Genomic DNA, 22,528 nt, shown 5'->3' with positions numbered 1-22,528 from the left:
GAGGAAATGAGCAAAGAAGTACTCAGCGACACGTACGAGCAGTGACGAGGCGCTTAACGTCGGCGCACTTCAACCGGCGAGCAACGTTGTGAAAACGACAACGCACTTGGTATGCAATGTACACGTATGTATTCAGTCCTATAAAGCAATCAATGGAAGAAAACGATGGAATATGCATGGTGATCCTCAATCACAAATGTAAGCAAGCGCTGAGGCAGTTGCACGTATGCACTCTGTTTTAGCCGATAATTTGTTGTTTCTTACTTCTCCGACAATGCTAAATTCTCTCATTGAAACTGGTGCGCCGCTTGTTTTTCGAGCTGTCGACGGGTATCCCTTCTTCATTGCTTAGTCACTAGTGACTCGGTTGGATCCTCAGGGTACTGGTGCGAGGGATACGTTGAAGCCTCGAAGCCGGTGGTGGTGATCGCAGCTGTGACTCTGAGGCAGTAACGGCGAACTGCTGCAGAACGCGAGGTCAAGGGCTCGATTCCCCTGCCAATGGCGAGGGGCTAACGCAATGGGAGGTGAATCGAGTGGTCTGAAAACACGGCCCCTGTTGCGATTTTAGCCTCCGAGCGCGAGCTTATCTTTCGTAGAGGGTCGTTGCACGCGAAGTGCGACCAACACGGTAGCTCTGCGACACAAACTTTCCTCTCTGTATCTAGCTCGGTCAGCATGGGACTCGCCATTACAAGAAAGAAAGAAAGAAAGAAAGAAAGAAAGAAAGAAAGAAAGAAAGAAAGAAAGAAAGAAAGAAAGAAAGAAAGAAAGAAAGAAAGAAAGAAAGAAAGAAAGAAAGGCCGTAAACAGGGCGACCAAACTGAGCAATTTATACGCTCGCTATCTGTTCGTTGACCCTGCATATGCTATGCCGCCGCCGACAGAGTTATTGCATGCACGAGCCCTGGACGTCGGGGCATTGACGCCTCGCGGCTGCAATCTTTAAGTCGGGCCCAAGTCCCGCTTGACTCGGGTCCGTGACTGCGGGAAACGCGAAAGGTCCGCAAGGTGAGCGGTAGATGTGTCTCTCATGGGATCGCGCTTTATTATACAGCAAGAAATATTTAGAAATGTAAGTAAGCAAAGAGAACCAGACGAAAACAGCCGTTTGTCCGTTTTTCCATTTTGTTTCGACTACAGCTTTCTTATTGCCCACGCTTGTAGAAATGCAAGCTGGGACAACATGGAGAGTGATGGGAACAATAAGAACAAGACGGTATAACTTGTGTATTAGTCTTCGTAGATCTTTTTGCTCGTCTGTTGACCTTACGGATGCCTACTCTCGACTCCCTCGTGCAGTAATTGCCTCGAAGAAGAAAGCGTGCTATAGTATTGACACCGTCTGCCTAGCCTATACTGGTGGCATATACTGACCTTGTTCACCGAACGCGCGCTTCAGAGCAGCAGTGAAACCATTGCGCAAGCGCTCCATCACGTGGCTTTTTTCATATTTCGCGGGCGTTCTTTGCAACCCGAAAAAAAGGACTATGTGAGACGTATATTAAAAGAAACAAATCGATCGGTGGTTTCTGAAGGTGCTGTACAAATGTGCGTATCATAAATGGGGTCCTCAGCCAATATTTAAAAGGTTGGGTAATCAAACTTAATTAGTCAGTTAAGGGGAAAACAAAATTGTCTCATTTACCATAGGTTATCGCGAATAGTATGCGTTCGGTTCAATTCGCTTCCGACGTGCCTCTCATTTTTAAGTTCTTGGCTCAAGTTATGTGGGACACCCTGTATATACTCAAAGTTGTAGAAAAATCCAGGCTGCCCTTTGTTCTGTGGTTTTATGACACAATTTTATCAGCAACAGTTTAATTATCCATGAGTCTTAGGCGAATGTTGCTTTAAGTTGGGCAAGATTTCATCCTCCTCATTTCTCTATTATCTGCTTCGTTAAGCCCCTTAAGAAGGAATTAATCCTTGTGATTACAACTGACCTACAGACGACAGAAGCCCACCAATATCCCATTCCACGGATACGTCGGTCGGCAATTCCGTCGCTGCGCTGTCCTTCCCACGGCACATCGCAAGCATCCTTCCATAATTCACAGATTGTTGAGAGGACTCCCTCTCTTGTCACGTTACCTACAATATGGTACACAAGGCGAGAAACGCTGCGTTTCATCGTGTAGTCAACACATCTCCTAAGGACACTTCTGCTGCCTCCATAGGACGTGTAGCATCAGACCTTCCTCCTTAGTCTCATGTTGCGGTACAACCTAATCCATAGTGCGCACACAGCATGCTTCTCACACAGCATGTCAGTGTTGAGGATAGCCCGCTCCCAACTCGCACATTCGTCTTTGCATATCGCTTCGGCACCGCTCGGCCAGCAGCACGCATTTGCGCCGTCATGCGATGACGTATGACGTATGACGTATACGTATGACGTCATGCGCCGTCATACGTATACACCAGGCATAACGCCTCGTCGCGGGCCAGCCTCGCTGCAGCCGACCATGTTCATCTATCGCACGCTTGAGAGCAGCACAATAACATTGCGCAAGGGCCTCGTCACATGGTATTTCTTCATATTTCGCGGGCTTTCTCTGAAACGCGCAAGAGAGGACCACGTGAGATATATCGTGTTGGAAACAATTCATTGAGAGGGTTCTCAAGGTGCTCTACAACTTCGCGTATCACACTTGTGGTCTGCAGCCAATACTTAAAGAGCTTATCAATCAAACATAAATAATTCGTTATTGCCTTGCTCGGTAACTCAGGAGACCAATTGCAATGCATGCTCACTGACCTGGACACGCAAAGTAGAAGGGTGGGTCTAAAAATTAATCTGCAGAAATTAAATTAAATTATTGGGTTTTACGTGCCAAGACCACTTTCTGGTTATGAGGCACGCCGTAGTGGAGGACTCCGGAAATTTCGACCACCTGAGTTTCTTTAACGTGCACCTACATCTAAATACACGGGTGTTTTCGCATTTCGCCTCCATGGAAATGCGGCCACCATGGCCGGGATTCGATCCCGCTACCTCGTGCTCAGCAGCCCAACACAACAGCCACTGAGCAACCACGGCGGGTGTAATCTGCAGAAAACGAAAGTAATGTTTAAGAGTCTCGGAAGAGAACAGCAGTTTACGATAGCTAACGAAGCACTGGAAGTGGTAAGGGAATACATCTTCTTAGGGCAGGTAGTGACCGCGGATGCGGATCATGAGACTGAAATAATCAGAAGAATAAAAACGGCTGGAGGCGTTTGGCAGGCATTCTCAGATCATGAACAGCAGGTTGCCATCATCCCTCAAGAGAAAAGTGTATAACAGCTGTGTCTTACCAGTACTCACCTAGGGGGCAGAAACCTGGAGGCTTACGAAAAGGGTTCTACTTAAATTGAGGACGACGTAACGAGCTATGGAAAGAGGAATTATGGGTGTAACGTTAAAGGACAAGAAGAGAGCAGATTGTGTGAGGGAACAAACGCGAGTTAATGACATATTAGTTGAAATCGAGAAAAATAAATGGGCATGGGCAGGTCGTATGTAGTGAGGAGAAAAGATAACCGATGGTCAGTGAGGGTTACGGACTGTATTCCAAAAAGATAGGAAGCGTAGCAGGGGGCGGCGGGATGTTAGGTGGGCGGATGAGATTAAGATGTTTGCAGGGACAACATGGCCACAATAAGCACATGACCGGGGTAGTTGGAGAAGTATGGTAGAGGCCTTTGTCCTGCAGTGGGCGTAGCCAGGCTGGTGATGATGGCGATGAATCCGTTAGCTGATGGGAAAATACGTAACTCAACGCCAGTGCCAACATTATGCATTCGGTTCAACTCGCGTCCGGAGTGCTTTTCGTTTTTTCAAACTTTGGCTCGAGTTATGTGCGAAGGCCGTTAGCAGCAGCGCTGAGGGCTTCAGCGGCGTGGTGTGCTGCCTTTGCGAGGGCGTCGGCCTCCTCGTTGCCTTGCGGACGCCGACGTGAGAAGTGAGCCACTGCAGCGACAGCTTCTAGCATTGCCCTGTCACTGCTAAGAGAGTGTCAATAACGGTGGCCAGAGCGAAACCTTCCAAATTCCTTCCAAACCCGTGGTTTGGAAGGAATTCCAGTACAGAAATCAGCAAAAAATGCGGGTGTCCATACTTTTCGGAAATAGAACACTGTTAACAATATTATCCTACTATTCTATATATGTTGTCTCCAACAATAACTCAGTCCCGATTAAGTAAAAGGAAACATACTTAATATTGATCTTGTGAAGAATGCTACTTAAGCTTAACGATTGTTGCAAGCACTAAAGCAAATGTTGATCGTGTTAGCGAGTATTACCTAGAGCAGTTGATGGGGTTCCTCCTTATGGCTTCCACGAGCGTTGCACTTAGTAATTTGGCTCCAAAGCAGTTGCCCCATGGTGGTTGAATTTCCCTGTAATTACGTAGAGTGTTGTGTACACGTGTTTTTCCGTGGTTCTACGTTGTTATATGTTAATGAGTGAGGACTCGGGCACTACTTTGGGAACGTTCCATGTATACAATCCTTCATTTCTTGTATATGTTATCGTCCTGGTGCCATTTTGCCGTGATTGTGACTCGGTGTCCGTATTGTCCCTTGTTTTAATAAACTTTTTCTTAACACATTGTGCCGTGATTGTGAGTCAGTGTTCGTATGCTCCCTTTCGTTAAATAAACTTTTTCTAAACACAAAAATCGTCCTGGTGGAATTGTGCCGTGATTGTGACTCAGTGTTCGTATCGTCTCCTGTCGAAATACACTTTTTTGAAACCAAGTCGAACCGCGATTCGGCATTAGGAATGCCCAATCAAATATCCGAAGTACATTGTTTCTTGATGGTCGTGGAAGAGCACCATTTCCCGTTACTCGTGGTGTTCGTCAAGGGTGCCCTCTGTCCCTAGTACTCTTTGCGCTCAGCCTAGGACACCACATTGTATATCAGGAACGAAGATAGCTTATCCCGTAGCCTTCGAATGTTCGCTGAGTCCGGAAATATTTCAGGCTCTGCGCTAAATTTCTCACAATGGCGTTATTTGTTCAGTGGTTCGCCACAGACACGTTAAGACCTCGTTTCCGCCTTCAAAAGAGTGACTCTATTCGTATTTAAGGCCTTGATTACACCTATGATGGCATATCAGATTCTGTGTGGCTCTCAATTCTCGAAGATGTCAGACGAAACATTCAAGATCCCCAAGGGTATTATTTCCCCCTATTAGAAGGTACTTAGCACATTCTGTATTTTGCGGCCGAGTCTGGTACGTTTGTCACGTTGCACAGCCACCATTACGAGGTAGTAGGTCTCTGTAGACACTTCTTGGTTCCTTCTTCTGGTCGGGGAAGTACAGGACTGGTCTGTCGCTTGGCGCTTGGGCAACCAAGCTCTCGCGGTGGGTTCACGTTCCCAGCCACTGCTTCCTCTGCGATTTCAGCTCCGCCTGTTACAGCGTCATCAGTGTCCTGCGCTTGAACTCGCCCGTTTCCTTGGTACAAAAATTCGTTACCCGTTACCTAGCGTACACTGGAATTTTCGGGCCACAAGTTTCAAACGCGCTTGCATTTGAATCTACGGCCGTGGCATTCTATCGCCACATACAAAAGGTATGTCTTAATGTAGACGTCCTCGAAAACCGCGTTGTGGATGCAAAATCAGCCTTACTGCTTCCTCTCGTTCTCCCAGCGCGTTGCGCGCTTTCCACTATAGTGTCCTGTGATGCGATAACGGCGTCCTTTCTGTCTGACCACATGCGTGCCTTCATGTGGCGTCTAGAGTGGCAAGTGCTTCCAACACGTGACAGAATAGAGCGGTGGGGCACAGTCCCATCTTCGCTGTGTCCCAATTCCCCCCTTCAAGAATCCAACAATCAGGGGCTGCTTCAATGCGTCGTCGCTAGGGTATTTTGGAGGGCCGTGCATGCTGGGTTCCGCGGCCTGGGAGTTAACCGCTTTATTATCTGGTCGCTGCTCACGTGGACGCTTCGGACGACTTTTAATTGCTGCGGGCGCCTTTTGTCTATGGCGCAACCGGTGCTAGGCAGTTGCCGCGGGGCATCGTCACCACGCTCCGTTTCCACTTCTGGAGAGGCTCTACTCTGAGCTGCTGTCCCGTTTCTGTCAGATGAGTTCTTCCTTCTAGAAGGGAAGTTCCTTCGCCAGTTGTCATGCCATTTCCTGTCGGTGGCTGGTGGACGCATAAAGCTTAATTTTCGATAAGCCTGTTTCTTGTAACTAGGCCATCAAAAGCATTCATTCAATGTACATGGTATCCAGGTGACCGTGATTTCCGTGTGTGCGTATACACGATATTTTTGTATATACAGATCTCATAGCATCACTACAATATTATGTGAAGTGCCTCTGTCATATCATCACTGTACATAACCATTGTGTACACTGCATATATTGAACATCATTTTGTATAATGCGACAACTAGTTCATGTGTGACTGTGCGTTTCCTTCGGTCTATCCGGTTATGCGTTATGTGAACTCGGACACTTCGAAAAGGTGTCGTGTATACAATGCTTCGTACTTTGTATGTGCTATCGTCCTGGTGGAATTGTGCCGTCACTCAGGATTAGTATCGTCTTTTGTTGAAATAAACTTTTCTAAAAGGAAAGTCATGTGTACAGAACTATAATATCACTACAGATACGGTTTTACAGGGAAGCTGTCTATGGCTAGGATTCTGGGATTTCTTCGTAGCGTAACGTCGACAGAAATCTACGATCGTCTAGACCCCAAATGCAATGGCTCATATCCCCGTAGTGCAGAGGCTACAAGCACTGAGCAAAGTGAAGCGAACAGTGCATAGATAGTTTGTATTTGTTTGGAATCACGTCTACAACATGCAGAAGACAATATCTTTCAATAAAGAACAAGCTCATAAGAAGCATCCGAACCACATAACTAATGAGAAGGCGCTCCTGCGCCTGCACGCAATGCGAAGCACGTAGCGCTCCCCGCATACGTTTCCCGGTAAAGATTACTGTTGCGCCAGCTGCCGCGGCGACCGCAGCTTGACTGCAGCATACGAAACAGGAAGTGACGTAACTGCACTTTCATGCGTAAAAGAAGAACCCACCTGGCAACTGATTTGTGTTGCGAAAGTGCTACGGTAAGGCCACGTGTTGTGAGGACTCCTGAAGAGCAGCGTACATACGAGGCGCGGCGAATTTCTCCTCTTTCTGGTCCACTCTTTGTAGGTGCCCGAAGAAGCGATGCACGCCAAGTCGCAGGGCGTCGAAGCGTCTTAGGTTGATAATTAGGGTAAAGTGCATGTGAATGTCGCCACGTGAATAATTTTAACCCACGTCGCAATGGGTAATCCTTCTACAACTCGCTTACAGCTTCGCTGTACAACCACCTTCAGAGCGTTGATTGCAGATCATTAAAAAAAACGGCCCAGGGCTGAAGCCTTTTAAGAACCTTTACGTGCTTTCAATGTTCAAGGCGCACGAGATTCGTTTAACAGCCAATGGTTGCCTTCGCACGCTGGTTATTAACGTCACCAGAAGAGAAATAGCCTATCTTACTGGTTCTTAGAATACATTAGCGAGTATACTGTGCCATTGATGGCTGGCCGACCGCGTCGCCTTATCTGGACCTTACGGAGGGATTGCGCAAGGCGACACCTCCAAGGGAAAGGTAAGTTCTCGGCACGCTATACATACTTTACAGTTCCTATCCACGGACCTGTAACACTGGTGCACGACAGGACGACCGACCATGGTTAGTTCCATGGTTACACGAATCCCGACGTCGTCACTATCCGTCGGCGTACGAGGCATCGGTATGGTCTGCTGTTCTTTTCGAGAACGAATGCTTTGCACGAGTGCCACTGACGGCATGACTTACTGTGAAGCGTCGACGACCACGTTTACTTTTCCTCACTCTCTTTCTCTTAATCCGTATAGTTACGAAAGCCTATTTTGCGACAGACATCAACCTATCGAAAAGAATAACATCTGATTTGCTGTGGGAACAGCAGATATAATCAACAGCGGTCATGACGTAACCCTTCTCCCCCAGTGTAGTTACGATATGGTAAGGTTGGTTATGTATTATCACCTTAGGTAAGACCGTGCAAACAGAAACATAGGCTTGAACGGAAGAAAAGAAAAGAAGAAACGGAACATGCGTTCGCATTATGTTTTAAATGCATATAGGGACGAATATACTTAGAAAATTTTTCACCTTGCTCGCTTGGGGCGGGTAATGACAACTGGCTGCCTTTCGGCAGCCCATAGCTGGAGGAAAGCCAGGACAATGCAGGAGATTTAGATTGGAGGCACTGGCTGGTGACGTCCCGTTTCCACGACCCGACCGGTCGTCGCCTGTCATTTGGGTTGTGCAAGGCAACATTCCAACCCGGGCGGCCACGTGTCAAAGGCGTTCGTTGCGTTCTCGGCAGTATGCTTCGGAAACGTCATTCGTTTCGCAGCTCTGGCCACGCATCGGCCCTCGGTAAGAAGGCGCGCACGCCGACGAAACAGTCGACTTTCACAATCGAGGCATGCGCCACGCCGAAATTTCCTCGTCTGCCGTCATCTCAGGGGGATCCCGCAATCAAGATTGCGAAGCTTGAGGAGAGCGGCGACGCAATCGAAGCGTCCGTGAAATAATGCTTTTTTTTTCAACGCCTCTGCAGCAATAATATCCGTCCGTGGTCACAGGGATCATTTCGCCTGCCCAAGCAAATCAAGCAGCATGCGCACTACAAAAGAAAGTGAAGCTTTAATTTGTCTCTCTAGAAGTTTGGTGCCATTGAACTGACCAGAAATGCACGAGGGTAGGACACAGCTCTTGACTAAATTAACGCCATACTGGGAAACGAGTTTCCAAAATATGGAACTGTACAGCTGCTCGCAACTATACGAATAGGAGGTTGACATTGACAGGCCCTGTATTTGAGAGAGAGATGAAGAGGAAAGGCAGGGAGGTTAACGAGATATCAGTCTCCGGTTTCGTACACTACACTGGGGGTCCTGTATTAGAGATCCCTCATCATCATCATCATCATCATCATCATTACGCCCACTGCAGAGCAAAGGCCTCTCCCATACTTCTCCAACTACCCCGGTCATGTACTAATTGTGGCCATGTTGTCCCTGCAAACTTCTTAATCTCATCCGCCCACCTAATTTTCTGCCGCCCCCTGCTACGCTTCCCTTCCCTTGGAATCCAGTCCGTAACCCTTAATGACCATCGGTTATCTTCCCTCCTCATTACGTGTCCTGCCCATGCCCATTTATTATTCTTGATTTCAACTAAGATGTCATTAACTCGCGTTTGTTCCCTCACCCAATCTGCTCTTTTCTTATCCTTTAACGTTAGACCCATCATTCTTCTTTTCATAGCTCGTTACGTCGTCCTCAATTTAAATAGAACCCTTTTTCGTAAGCCTCCAGCTTTCTGCCCCGTACGTGAGTACGTGAGTACTCATCACCTACCACATAGCAAACATGCAGCCGGGTACTCCGAGGCATACGGTCCTTCAAAACTAAATGTTATCAGAACTACGGATGACCAGTCACATCGTCCAAGCGGTTTCTGGGTCACGGATAGAGTGACTGTTGCGATTCGTGCTGCGTCATAGACTGGAAAGGTGACCGCTCGTGAATAAGATCGTAGAGTGCTGCTGACGTAGCGAACTTCTCACTGCAGCTTGCGCAGTGACATCGATTGTCTGAGTCTCTGCGAATACCGCAGGGGTCTCGCCTCACTTCTGACCGAATGCGCGAGCAGTTTAAATTGGCGGGTTGCTCCAGGTATGGAAGTGCCTTGGCTAAAAAAAAAAGAAATGGGACGAAGCTAAAACATAATGGTGAATAAACAGCCTCAGACAGGAATGGGAAGCAACAGTCACCCAACTTTTCAAGAGCATAATGGACATGTGGCCATATGCAGAACGTGCTCAGCTGTAGAGATAGAGATATAGAGAGAGAGAGAGCGCGAAGGGAGGAAGGAAAGGCAGGGAGGTTAACCATACTGAGTCCACTTTGCTACCCCACACGTGGGGAGGCGTATGGGGAGAGAGAGAGAGAGAGAAAGGGCATGAGTCTATCGCACTTTCACATGCACTACATTAGGTGCAGGATGTCTATAGTCGCTGAAGTAAGTGCTCCATTTGATCTAGCTGAAGTAAGTGCTCCATTTCGGCGCTGCCGCTACGCTTCCGCCGATTTCCAGGCGCTGTCCTAACAATATCAGGGCGTCATTAGTGTAGGCGTATAATTCCGCGCGCGCACGCAAGCCCACACGTGCCAAATTTCACTTTTTTCGTCAAATTTCCCTTTTTTTATGTCTCATTTTGCTAAAGTGTCCGAAACCAGCCATCGACAAACCACGTGTTCTCAACCAGTGGATAACTGTTGCATAATATATGCACAGGTGATTGTCTTATTCGGTGTCAGTGAACTCAACTATCTCTTGAGCAATGCGGTACAGACACAATCTCGTTATTGCCGTAAGCTTCCCACAGATTAGCGGGGTCGTAGGTGTAGAGAACCGACGTGCGTGACTCAGTTCATCAGCGTAAGCGTGTGTTGCAAGCATCGTTTACGAATCGCTGAGTTTTGACGATAATCACTCTCAAAGTAGACTCTGGCTATATACGTGCCGTGTAGGTACAAGGTCATTACTCATGCGCAACGCATTGTCATTAAACTAACAAGCTTCGCGTGTCAAACAGAGGATTGACAAACTAAACATGTATACGATACGCAACCTTATGCAGACAGTGGGGAAAGCTAAGTTTCGCCAGTGGGCGTACTGTTGCATTATTGACTGTACGAGGGACGTTTGTGCATTTTTAGGGGTCCAACATGATCTGTGAACCCTTTCTTTCTCTCCTCCTGCTTATCGTTTACTCTCTTTTTCCGTATGCCCAGGGCTGAGTCGCCGACTGTGCTAGTAGAACACGATGCTCAGGGACAGATAGGCTACCGGGACGTTCACTCAGGTAGCTTGCCTCGAGCCTCCTTATTTTATCTCAAAGACCTCACCTGAAGTAGTAAGCCCTGCATACAGCAGGCTTGACATCTTGAGCTTCCACTGAACTCTCTCTTTCTCTCTCTCTCTTTCTCTCTTCTTTTTTTTTTTACATTGCCAGCTAATGTCCCTGCCTTTACATTATCACTTTTCTCTTTCACTATTGCTAAGGCTGCATGCAAGTCCAAAAAGAAAAAGGGGGGGGGGGGGAAGGAAAGGATCCATCACTCACGTGCCAGTAACAGGCGTAATCGCTTATAAGGTCGACGAATATTGGCTACAATAAATATACATCTCGCTCTCTGCGTTGACAAGGATTTGCGCAAATCGTTTCAAATACTATGTTTTGCTCATTTCATCATTCTGTACTTCGTACGAAAAGCGATGGAATATCGGCAGCCTCTATATGCTTTCGTGGGCAGGCGACAATCTCCCCGGCTTCTCTTAAACAGCCAGATGCGCTGCATGAATAAAACATGTCCGGTTACTTGCTCGATGTGCGCTCACTGCTTTACATTTTGAGGACCTAAATTTCGAGGCGACGCACCAGACGGCCACGCAGGCTAGCCGGCTTTCTTTTTACCTGCTTCATATTCTGCTTCCTTGTGCAACTTGAGTTCTTTTGCTTACACTGAATAGAAAAAATGTTCGTCTTTCTTCACACGACGTTCCTTTTCGTTTGGCGCACCGTCATATCCCAGAAATGTAGCAGTGGCGTGACGAAGCTTGATCGGCTTACGAGGATCGGCGGTAAAAATTTGACACTCGCGTGAAATAAACATTGGCTTTAAGAAACCTTTCGCGGGGTTTACGACTGATCGTCAGTGGACGAACGAATCCAAAGCGCCCTTAGAGACCATCTTGAATATCCAAGTTGCAACGTAAACATACAACCTACACTCCCCTCGCAGATACTATACAGCAGTTTTTAGCAACCAAATACGCGCATAAGCACTTTTACATTACTACAGCAAGGCATTGCGAATGTTTCGACCAAGAGAGAGGATTTCTCGTGAAAATTTTTCACAATCTTGCGCTGATTCACCTGACCTTGTACACGGCAATTGTTTGGTAGTTATTTCAAGGCAGCCCACTGTATTGTGCACGATTCATGCCATTGTGCGAGTGTAGCTGCATAACGCTTTCCAAATTTGATGTTGCTGTATTTCTTTATTTCTTTTCCCTTTTGTTCTTCTTCTGCTATATTTTGTGCCGGCGTTTTCCTTTTAGTACAAATTTAAAAAAAAAACGACGTCGGTCGTGACTTTGGCACCATTGAGCCGGGGGGTCAGGATATCGGTCGGTCAATATAGCGTGAGTAATAATTAATCAGCAGCCCGTTGCTTCATGGCCGTGCAAGTCCTCTACGAGCAGACTAGGGAACGGTGAATAATTAAATACCCGTCCGGCGAAGTGGTAGAAAGGGACGTGACGGGCACTTTCTAAGCAGCCAGAAATTCGTAAAGCAAAATTGAACTGACGGCATCGCGGGATTCGTTCGCACACGCCACAACGGGTCAGTGTTCCAAGGTCGTCGAAACCCGTAACGTTCGATTAGCCCCGGGGATAAAGACTGATGCTCAAGAAACACCATAGATTAACATGAAATTTGTTTACACTAGTATATTATTATTTAACCCTGTAATGGCCGACATATCCAATATCTTAAAATTAATTTATGTGGTCTTACGGGCCGAAAACACGACATGATTTTGAGGCATGCCGTAGTGCCGGAATTTTTTTGCCCACCTGGGCTTCTTTAAACGTGCTCCCAGAGCACTGTACACGGGCCTTTTTTTTCTACATTTTGCTCTCATGGAAATGCGGCCGCTGCGGCCAAGATTTAATCCCGCAGCCTCTGAGCAGCGCAGCGTCAAATGCACTATACGGCACCACGGCGGATGACTGATCCGCTATGCTACAGGGCTTTGATACCTAAGAATTGGGCCTTGAGCACGGGGAACAGCGCAACGCCTGTAGTATAGCTTTTCTTTTTTTATATAGGCTGAAGACTTTTTGTTTATAGGCTGGTTCACCTCCCTGCCTTTCCTATCCTTGTTTTCTCTCTCTCTCTCTCTCTCTCTCTGGCTCTTACAGGCTGGAGAAAGCTTTTAGTTCTGAATTTTTCAACAAACCAAGTACTAATTAATATATTACTTTATTAACTAAATTAGAACCGAAATATAATTTCAGTCTTACCCGCCACGCTTGCTTAGTGGCTGTGGCGTTGGGATGCTAATCACGAGGTCGCGGGATCAAATGCCGGGCACGGCGGCCGCATTTATAGATGAGGGCGAAATGCGAAAACACTTGTGTACTTAGATTTAGGTGCACGGTAAAGAACCCCAGTCGGTCAAAATTTCCGGGGTCCCCCACTACGACGTGCCTCATAATCAGATCGTGGTTTTAGCCCGTAAAGCCCCATAATTTAATTTTAATCATTTCATTCTTTCGTACAAACGTGCTCTCTATATGGCCACAACAAAAAGTGAGCAACTAATTTCATTTTGTGCGATGGGGAACTGTATTTGAGCATTACAGTGATGAAAAAAAATTTTCTGACTAAATTGGCGAGAAGTAATTGATTTATAGTTGAAGAAACAATGCCAAATATAGGTCTCTTTTCTTTTTTTTAAATTTCTTGACAGAGCCATCGCAGCGCCGTTACGTCAATGTGACGTCACGGACTTGAAAACATTTCCCCGCATATGAACCGTTGTTATTGCACAGAAAAGGACCTCGAAACTCATCGGAAGGATTGAGCCGCCGGTTCCTGTAGTATAATGCAATCTTTAATTACGAATAAACCGTAAAGTCCACGCTGACGGTTGTCATGGTTTGCCGCGCTTCCTCTGGTGGTGAGAGTTGTCAGTTTGCTTCTTCAGAAGCTTTATTTAGTAAAACAGCTTAACTAAACATTCATTATTAGTGCCTTCTTAGTGATGCGGGCAGACCGTCGTGCATACTTCGCAGTGATCATTTCCGTCACATGTTGTCAGGCGCCGAAGACAACGCTAACTAACGTAGCCAGTGCGCATAATGCATGCTTGCGTCAAGTCCACCCTTAGATGATATTTATACGAATCGCGTAAGCCGCGAGCGCGAGCTGTCTCGGTTGCGTTATTGGGAACACAGCGTGAGTCAACCGTACATACGTGTGGCTTATAAGGCCTTATTCTGAGCGTTCCTCTGGTGACTGCCTGGGCGTCACCTCATAATAACGCATGAAGAATGAGCAGGCAGTACTGCTTCCTTCACTGTGACACACACACACGCACGCGCGCGCACACACACACATACACACACACACACACACACACACACACACACACACACACACACACACACACACACACACACACACACATATATATATATATATATATATATATATATATATATATATATATATATATATATATATATATATATATATATATATGTATCATAAGAAGCCAACAAACATTGACACCAAGGACAACATAGGGAAAATAACTTATGCTTAACAAATGAAATAATGAAACGAAGAAATAATGGAAATTAAAGTGGATGAAAAAACAACTTGCCGCAGGTGGGAACCAAATCCACAACCTTCGCATTTCACGTGCGATGCTCTACCAATTGAGCTACCACGGCGCTGTTTTCCCACCCACTTTCTTGGGTATTTATGTGTCCTAGTAGAACCCTGGGAGTGTTAGCCAGCGCCACCACACACAGACCTAGCTTGGCGGCGGACGCGGGACGTTCTTTTTGCCGCAGGCGTCACGAGAACGAGATCTTATTTGGGTGAAGGGGCACAATGTTTTAAAACGCCATTGAAGCTCGTTTTACGTACGTCTACGATAACGCATCGTCGTAAATACGCGCGAGAAAAAAAAAACGTACCAAAGAAAAATTAGTAAAGACTTCTCACTGTAAACATATTTATTCAAAGAGTACTTCCTCTTATACTTATGTTGATGAAAATGTTGAAAGTGTTAACGGGGAAACTGGAGATGTCACCCTGACGCACTGATTGAATACTACTATAACTCATGGTCCAGCCGCCTGTCGCTTGAAACTCCTTCTCGCACATCTACTCGACTTCATAATCATCTCAGTTTCAGGCGCATTTTTGGCCGCACACAGTCATTCAATAACTCTGCATTACCGCGCGCCATCGCACTATGGAACAGCCTTCCAAATAATATTGTCTCAATAAAAGATCCTGCGAAATTTCGTGAACATTTGGAACTTCAGATGTTCCTTTGACTTTTTTGTACCACTTTGTATTGTATTCGCCTTTGTATTGTTTTTGGACTTTGTTTTCCATTGTATTTCCTTGAATTTGTATGTATTTTTCCAATTTTTAACAGTGTTCTTTTTTTCTTCCAATGTGCAAACTTATTTGTTTCTCTTACTATGCAGTTCCCTTCTTTGCGTTAATTATTTGTCATTTTTCTGTAACCCCCCCTACTCAATGCTCCTCCGAGCCTGTAGGGTAAACTGAATAAATGAATAAATAAATTGAGACGTAGATTGTGAAAGAGGAAATTACCAAGACACTGCGCGAACGTACGCACAGAGCTGGGACGAATTCAGGCGAAGATATCTACGCTACGTCGGAGGGTTCAGGACTGAGGCAGGACGAAGTTAGCCGCGAACTGCTAGATACAGTTATGAAAAATACTTTCTGATTATAACTTGCCATAATTGGCCCATTTCTCGGTTAATCCCTCGTGGCGGGTGTGAGTTATATCCTCACTGGGCAGCGACAACACGTGCAATCATCGCTGACCATTTCCTATAAATTAGGCGCACCTCCCCGACAAACTCTACACAACAAGCTGTCACCCACGGTAACAAACGTTCTCGAGTCTTTTGCAGTATATATGCCCCGCGCAGGGGCTAACAACTATACAACTATACGTCGGCTTCGGCAGATCGTCCGTTCCGTTATCGACTATATCTTGTTATTTACTGTTTTCCTTGTTGTGCACTATGCCTGCACAGATTATGATATATTACGAACGCTTCGGGATACGAATGAAAAAAATGGCTGTGGCTTAGCTAAGGTTAAGCCCAGGATGCGAAGCATACTAGCCTTTATTTTAGTTGTTGAACCACTGTTTAGCCTGGTGAACTGCTGTTCCTTGGCTATATTTGGTTCGGCTAGACGAAGAAACAACTCATGCGTTACCCTGCTTCGCCTTCAAGAGTGGAACGCGACAGCGTTCCCGTCGACCCGCCAGCGACTACGCGCCCCGCATTGGACGCGGTGAGCGTCGAGCAACGCAGCGTTCGGCGCGGCAACGAAATGTGCGCCTGAGCAAGCGTCGCACGCCTGAGCCTTAGAAACAGCTCGTTTCTAAGGCAACACCGCATTCACTAGAGGCGCTTTTGTACCGCTTTGAAGCATCGTACTCGTGGCTCAGTGGTAGCGTCTCCGTCCCACACTCCGGAGACCCTGGTTCGATTCCCACCCAGCCCGTCTTGCAAGAGTTGAGCCAAAGCCACTTCTCCTCTGTCGTGACGTCACGGTGTCACGTGATTTCATGGTCACCGCCGCGCCTGAGGAGCTGGGTTGAGCCCTCGTAATATGCTTCGCATAATAGTTGAAAAATTGAGCTCGTTCGTGACGTTTCTTTCTTTTGTACTGCGGTATTTGTCTTGTTTTATCGTGTCTTCCTTTTTGTCTTGTTTATGTTGCTTTAATTCTCCTTTGTTGCGTCTTCCCAGCTTCGACCAAATCTTCCTCCGTAGGCGACGCAAAAAAAAGCAGCGGAGCCGGCGTAATGCGTACCAGGTGGTATTCGAAAATACGCGCGCACAAAACCGATACCGGAAGTGTGGTTGAGGTATTAACGCCGACGGCTTGGTGCGCTGCAGTCAATTGGGCCACTGGACTCTAGGGGAGTGTCCGCTCTTGCTGTATTCCTTTCTTATAGCAGCAGTGTTGAACGCCCCATAGGAGCGACGTAAGCAGAATCAAAAGTCGAAGACCTTAAACTGTCGTTGCAGACAACCGTGAATGCAGGGCCATGAGATACCACTTAGTATAACCTACTTAGTTTTTCAAGGTATCTGCGTAGATTCTTCCAGAATATTTTTTAATCTAAACACTTTGCCAACAACAATTTGTTGACGCTGTGTACTTGTTCACCTAGCATGAACTTTTTATTTAACTGCCGCTTGAGAAAAAAAAAATGGCTGTGGCTTAGGTATGGTTAAGCCCAGGATGTGAAGCATACTAGCCTTTATTTTAGTTGTTGAACCACTGTTTAGCCTGGTGAACTGCTGTTGCTTGGCTATATTTGGTTCGGCTAGACGAAGAAACAACTCATGCGTTACTCTGCTTCGCCTTGGACGCCCCGCATTGGACGCGGTGAGCGTCGAGCAACGCAGCGTTCGGCGCGGCAACGAAATGTGCGCCTGAGCAAGCGACGCACGCCTGAGCCTTAGAAACAGCTCGTTTCTAAGGCAACACCGCATTCACTAGAGGCGCTTTTGTACCGCTTTGAAGCATCGTACTCGTGGCTCAGTGGTAGCGTCTCCGTCTCACACTCCGGAGACCCTGGTTCAATTCCCACCCAGCCCATCTTGCAAGAGTTGAGCCAAAGCCACTTCTCCTCTGTCGTGACGTCACGGTGTCACGTGGTATTCAAGGCGACACCGCCGCGCCTAAGGAGCTGGGTTGAGCTCTCGTAATATGCTTCGCATAAAAATTGCGAGGACTCTGTCATCATATACTGCGCATCGGATATAACGCCCAACAAAAAGAAAGCGTATCCGCACATCGTCCCACGCGCAACGTTCGACGCTGCCCCGGAGAGACGATAAATCTGATCAGTGGAGCGCGCGGCTCCTAAGCCCAGAGTAAACGCCAGCCGAACGCCGCTCGGCGAAAGAATGCTTTGTCACACCGCTCATGGACAGTCCGCTGTGTACAATCACGGCATCGGAGCGCCTGACTAAGCTTCGTGTCTTCACTGTATACACCGACTATCGACTGCCCTGCTCTCGGAGCGCGTTTGGGTATGCATGGGTGCAACACTGTCGTCGCCGTAATCATCATCATCATCATCATCATCATCATCATCATCATCATCTATCTATCTATGTCCACCGATGAACGAAGGCCTCTCCTAGCGATATCTAATTGCACCTGTCTTTGGAGTGCCTGATTTCAACTTGCGCCTCCGAATTTCCTCATTTCATCACGCCGCCTAATTTTCTGTCTCTTCCTCGACTGACGACTCCGTACAGTCGACCGCTGTACCAGTACGCAATTCGAACAAAAGTCAATAGAGTGCCTAAAGAGTGGGAGAGAGAGAGAAAGAAGTCACAATAAAAAGGCAGGGAGGTTAACCAGGCTGAGCCCTGTTTGATAACCTACACTGGGGAATTGGGAACGGGGAGTGAAATACAAGAAGGGAAGAAGTTTACAGTATGCACAGACACAAACGCAGTGAACCGTTCACATGTTGAGTTTGTCACATGCAGTCATGCAAACTAGTTCATCTCAAGGAACGCCGCGGGGCTTTGAAAACAACGCGTATATTTATAAAGGAACTCCAACGGAGGCAATGGTGAAGGAATGCAAAAGCAAACTGTCTATTGGCCTTTTCCATAAAACGTGCCCTTGGTTATTATTATTTTTTTGTAAGATACGCTATACTCAATCTAACTCCGTGCAGGGCAGCATAAGCTGTGGTTCGTGTCAGCCAATCAGAATGAGAGAACCGGACGAAGCTCTCCTCCACCGTCGTCTGGCCCTCCTCCGCGTGACACCAACTCAATGAAAACGGCGCGGAAAGATTGCTCCTGAAACATGCGGCTCGACCTCGTCACTGATGGGGTGCCACAAGCCGTGCACTTCGATGTACAAAGTTGTCGAAGCAGAGCAGAGGTACGGCACTTTGTCTTAACTGCCTACAAATATATTGATAACGGGCATGACGGCGTAAAGCGAGTCGGCCTATTTTCTCGCAGTTGATAAACAATAACCGACACATTGAAGTGACATAACCGTACGTGTATAGAGCTTGGGGGAAGGATAGGCTAATACTACGTAATATCGTAGAATAACGTAATAACGTACGTAGAATAATACGTAATATCTGTTATGGTTGTCTTAAAGTCAAAAGGTCGAAAATAGAGAAATGACGCGTCATATCCCTTTCTTGCATACTGCATACATCTTTCCGTACCGTAGTTATTTCGTACTCTAGTAAAACTGGTATAGCAAGTTATGATAAGTCAACTAGCCACACTGACGCTACTCTCCCATCACCCGGTGTGGGGGCGTAGTTTCTCTAGAGCGAGCGAGAGAGAGAAATAGAAAAGAGGAAAGGCAGGGAGGTTAATTAGAAGCACGTTAGGTTTGCTAAACTGCCTTGGGGGAAGAGGTATAGTGATGAACACAGAGAGAGAGGAGATAGAGAGAGCACAGTTTCGAGCAAACTTCAAAGTTCTCACCGAGTCTACACATCGTCAGCAAGACCTGTCGACTTGAAGTACTGTAACAACCCAGGACCAGGACCTTCGTTTCCAACAATGGTCTAGAGTACAGCCGGTTCAATGCTGTCCGGACAGCTTCACGCTCGACGTCGTACTGGGGAGAGGTACATAAGCCCGAGGGTCCCGGCTGCCGCGGCCGCATTTCAATGAGGCCGAAATGCAAAAACGCCCACGTACCATGCATTGGGTGCACGTTAAAGAACCCCGGGTGATCAAAATAATTCTGGAGTCTCACTCATCCGCGCCTCAATAGAGCTCAAGCATTAACGCTCCATCTACTACCAACGAATACGTATTCCAATCCGTCGCTCTTACATAAAATCTATCCGGATACTTACACCAATGCTACCTTCCACGATTGTGGAGAAATAGCCACGTTAGACCATATATATGCTCTGGCAGTATGCCCGGTCACGCTCTATCATCGCTAACAGCTCGGCCAGATGGGAGGCGGTTCTCCGCAGCCCTCTTCTGGCTGGCCCATCCTGCAGGCTCACGATGCGGCCGAGAGGCTCGGCCTCTCGGTTCCCACGTGGGAGCGGCCCGCTTCGTGAACACTCACGATCTGCGGGACTCCATTAAAATTTTTCCATACCATACCATACCCACTTCGGCATTTCTCATTATCATATCGTGCTTTTGGCACGTAAAGCGCCAGAATTGAATCGAACTGCTTGAATGACTCTCTCTTCCCCATCTCCCCCCTCCTTCTCTAATTAGCGATCTAGAAAAAAGAGAGTGCGGCGTGAGGGCCTCTCGGGCTATTAGTGCTGAGCACTTGACCAACAAGGAGGCGGTAAAAGGTGAAATAACGGTATGTCCTGCGCGCCACATCTTCGAACGTAAACTTGCAGAGCCCAATAAGAATTGGCAAATAAAGTTTAATAATGACTCCACAAGGGCAGCTACTGTATAAGGTAAGCAGGATCAAACAGCAGTCAAAGAAAGAGTGCATTCAACGGCCACAGAAGATGCTTATAGCCCGCTGTTTCTTATTCTTCATTTTACTGCTCGTTCGACAACAGCATAGAGATCGTTTATCTGAGCAGAAGAAACAAGGAGAATATTGAAAACAGCTCGGGGACAAGTGAAAGTCTTGACAAATGTCTCTCTCAGCGCAGCCGCACACAGCCCGTATAGCCGGCAGCGTCATTCCTCTGAGACAGCGGGCCATCCATCCTGATTGCGCGAAGGAAAGCCGGCTTTACTCGAAGGTAGGCTTTGTTGGGCAGCTTCCGCTGGTGCCGACAGCCCAGCCATTGTCCACAAGAGGCGCAAGATGCCTTCGAGAGAAGCGCTGGCGAAACGACTGCAATACAAACATTTTCATCTCACGCCCGATCTATTCAAGGAAAGAAAAGGAATATTTAAATAAAAATGGCAAGCGAAACATTGATCAAGCAAGTGTACAGTGACAGCCTCTTGAATGGTTCTCACGGGCTTAGTTGCGAAAGGCGGAAAACTTTAGCAAGAAAATCCCGGTAAGTCTCCGCAAAGGCACTCCTGTCTAAACCCTTTGCCGACCGAGCAGATTCCAAAAAAAAAAAAAGAAAAGAAAAGGCTCGGTCTGAATGGCAATTTTGTCGTTTCGTGGTCCACCATTCTGTCGTGATGGTTCCACTGTCGTCGGGCGTTTGTTCTCGTGCCATAATCGTGATTCCGTCATCATCATTGCATTGTCTTCATTCCACCTGTGTTAGGAACACGGCCGGAACGAAGTGATATCAGTTTTCTGTCTTTTTTTTTCATTTCTTTTTCTTCTTTAGAGTCGATGTCTAGGGTCTTCAATTGTTCCGCTCCCACCAGTTCTCTTGTGTACGTTGCGCGATATACTTTAATAAAAAGATAATATTTCAAAAAAATATCGCCTTGGCGCATTTCATAGATCTGTCACACGGGACTAACTGCTTAAATGGCTTACGTCAGTTGTCCAAAGAAACTGCTCGAGGAAGCTAAATTAATTTGTTCTTTATTGATTATTTGAGTGCAAGCTCTACAAGAGCATAATTTAGGCCTGGCCAATGCTTGATATGCCCCTCTTTAATGGGATCCCAAAGAACGGTACAAATTTGGCTGTATCTGTCCCCAAAATTGTAGGGTGAAATACAATGGCGTTTCGCTTAGTGTTGTCTTTCACTGCACAATGCTGGAAATCTATGTACAACGCCGATGCATTTAGCATGTATAGGTTTGCAGTTCACATAAGAGAGCCAGAGAGAGAAAGGCAGAGGAAAAAGAAGGACGTAAACCGGAGATTATCTCCGGTTGGTTACCCTGTACCGGGAATGGCGAAAGGGATGCGATAGGTGAGAGCGAGTAAAAGAATAAAAACAGAAACACGAAAAAGAAAACACACGCGCGCATACATACAATGCAGAATTGTTTCTGTGGGCACAGTCACGCAGTCTGCGAAGGCGTTCCTAGTGTTACACAGTGTGCAGTCGCAATTTGTCACAAAGCCCGGTGTCCTTTAAATAACGTAGCAAATAACGTAGCACGTGCCTTCATAGCGGCTCGCGCTGATGTTGGCGTAGGCCAGTTTCCAACGACGTTGTTTTCCGTTATTGGGCGTGCGTGCGCGTGCGTGCACGTGCGTGCACGTGCGTGCGTGTGCGTGTGCGTGTGCTATACGGTACACAAAGCTATACGGCTTTTTCGGATAGCGGGCTCTCTAGTAGCTGAACTTCACATATTGTTGCAGTTAACAAACAAACAACAAAGTATTTCGGAGTGCAGTCGAGAGCCGCCCATCTCGAAATCAGCATTAATCACCCGACTTCTGCCAAACGCACAGAGGGGAATTGCGCAATCCGGCGCCGCCTGCTTGGCTCCCTGCCAAGCAGACGGTCAACTGGAGCCCAGCGTTTTGCGTCGGCTGCTCTGCGCTGGGCAGCGGGTAGCACCAGCGAGCGACAGTCAAGACCCATCAGTGCTCCACGAAAAATGCAATGCACGTAGTACGCCATTGCCAGCTGAGGACTGATGTACTGGAATCGGTATTTAATCCCGCAGGTTCTACCACATGTATGAACAGAGATCTTAGAGGTTAGATGTCATTACGCAAGCTCCCT

The 22,528-nt window shown here is 47.0% G+C and overlaps 1 protein-coding gene across 2 annotated transcripts in view; it reads right to left on the bottom strand.

Annotated features, from left to right (window-relative positions):
• The window catches only part of LOC139056253 (uncharacterized), a 642,331-nt gene that overhangs the window by 544,853 nt on the left and 74,950 nt on the right, over positions 1–22,528 (bottom strand). The window contains exon 2 of one of the 2 annotated variants that reach the window (XR_011512243.1): positions 20,413–20,766. The exons of the other annotated variant lie outside the window; for it this stretch is intronic. The gene's annotated coding sequence lies outside the window, so the exon portion shown is untranslated. Of the gene's footprint in view, positions 1–20,412; positions 20,767–22,528 lie in introns of those variants that run through there. 2 annotated transcript variants of the gene reach the window in all.

Source organism: Dermacentor albipictus, chromosome 2 (genome assembly GCF_038994185.2).
Source record: "Dermacentor albipictus isolate Rhodes 1998 colony chromosome 2, USDA_Dalb.pri_finalv2, whole genome shotgun sequence".
Taxonomy (NCBI): domain Eukaryota; kingdom Metazoa; phylum Arthropoda; class Arachnida; order Ixodida; family Ixodidae; genus Dermacentor; species Dermacentor albipictus.
This window is presented reverse-complemented; position numbering and strand designations above follow the sequence as displayed.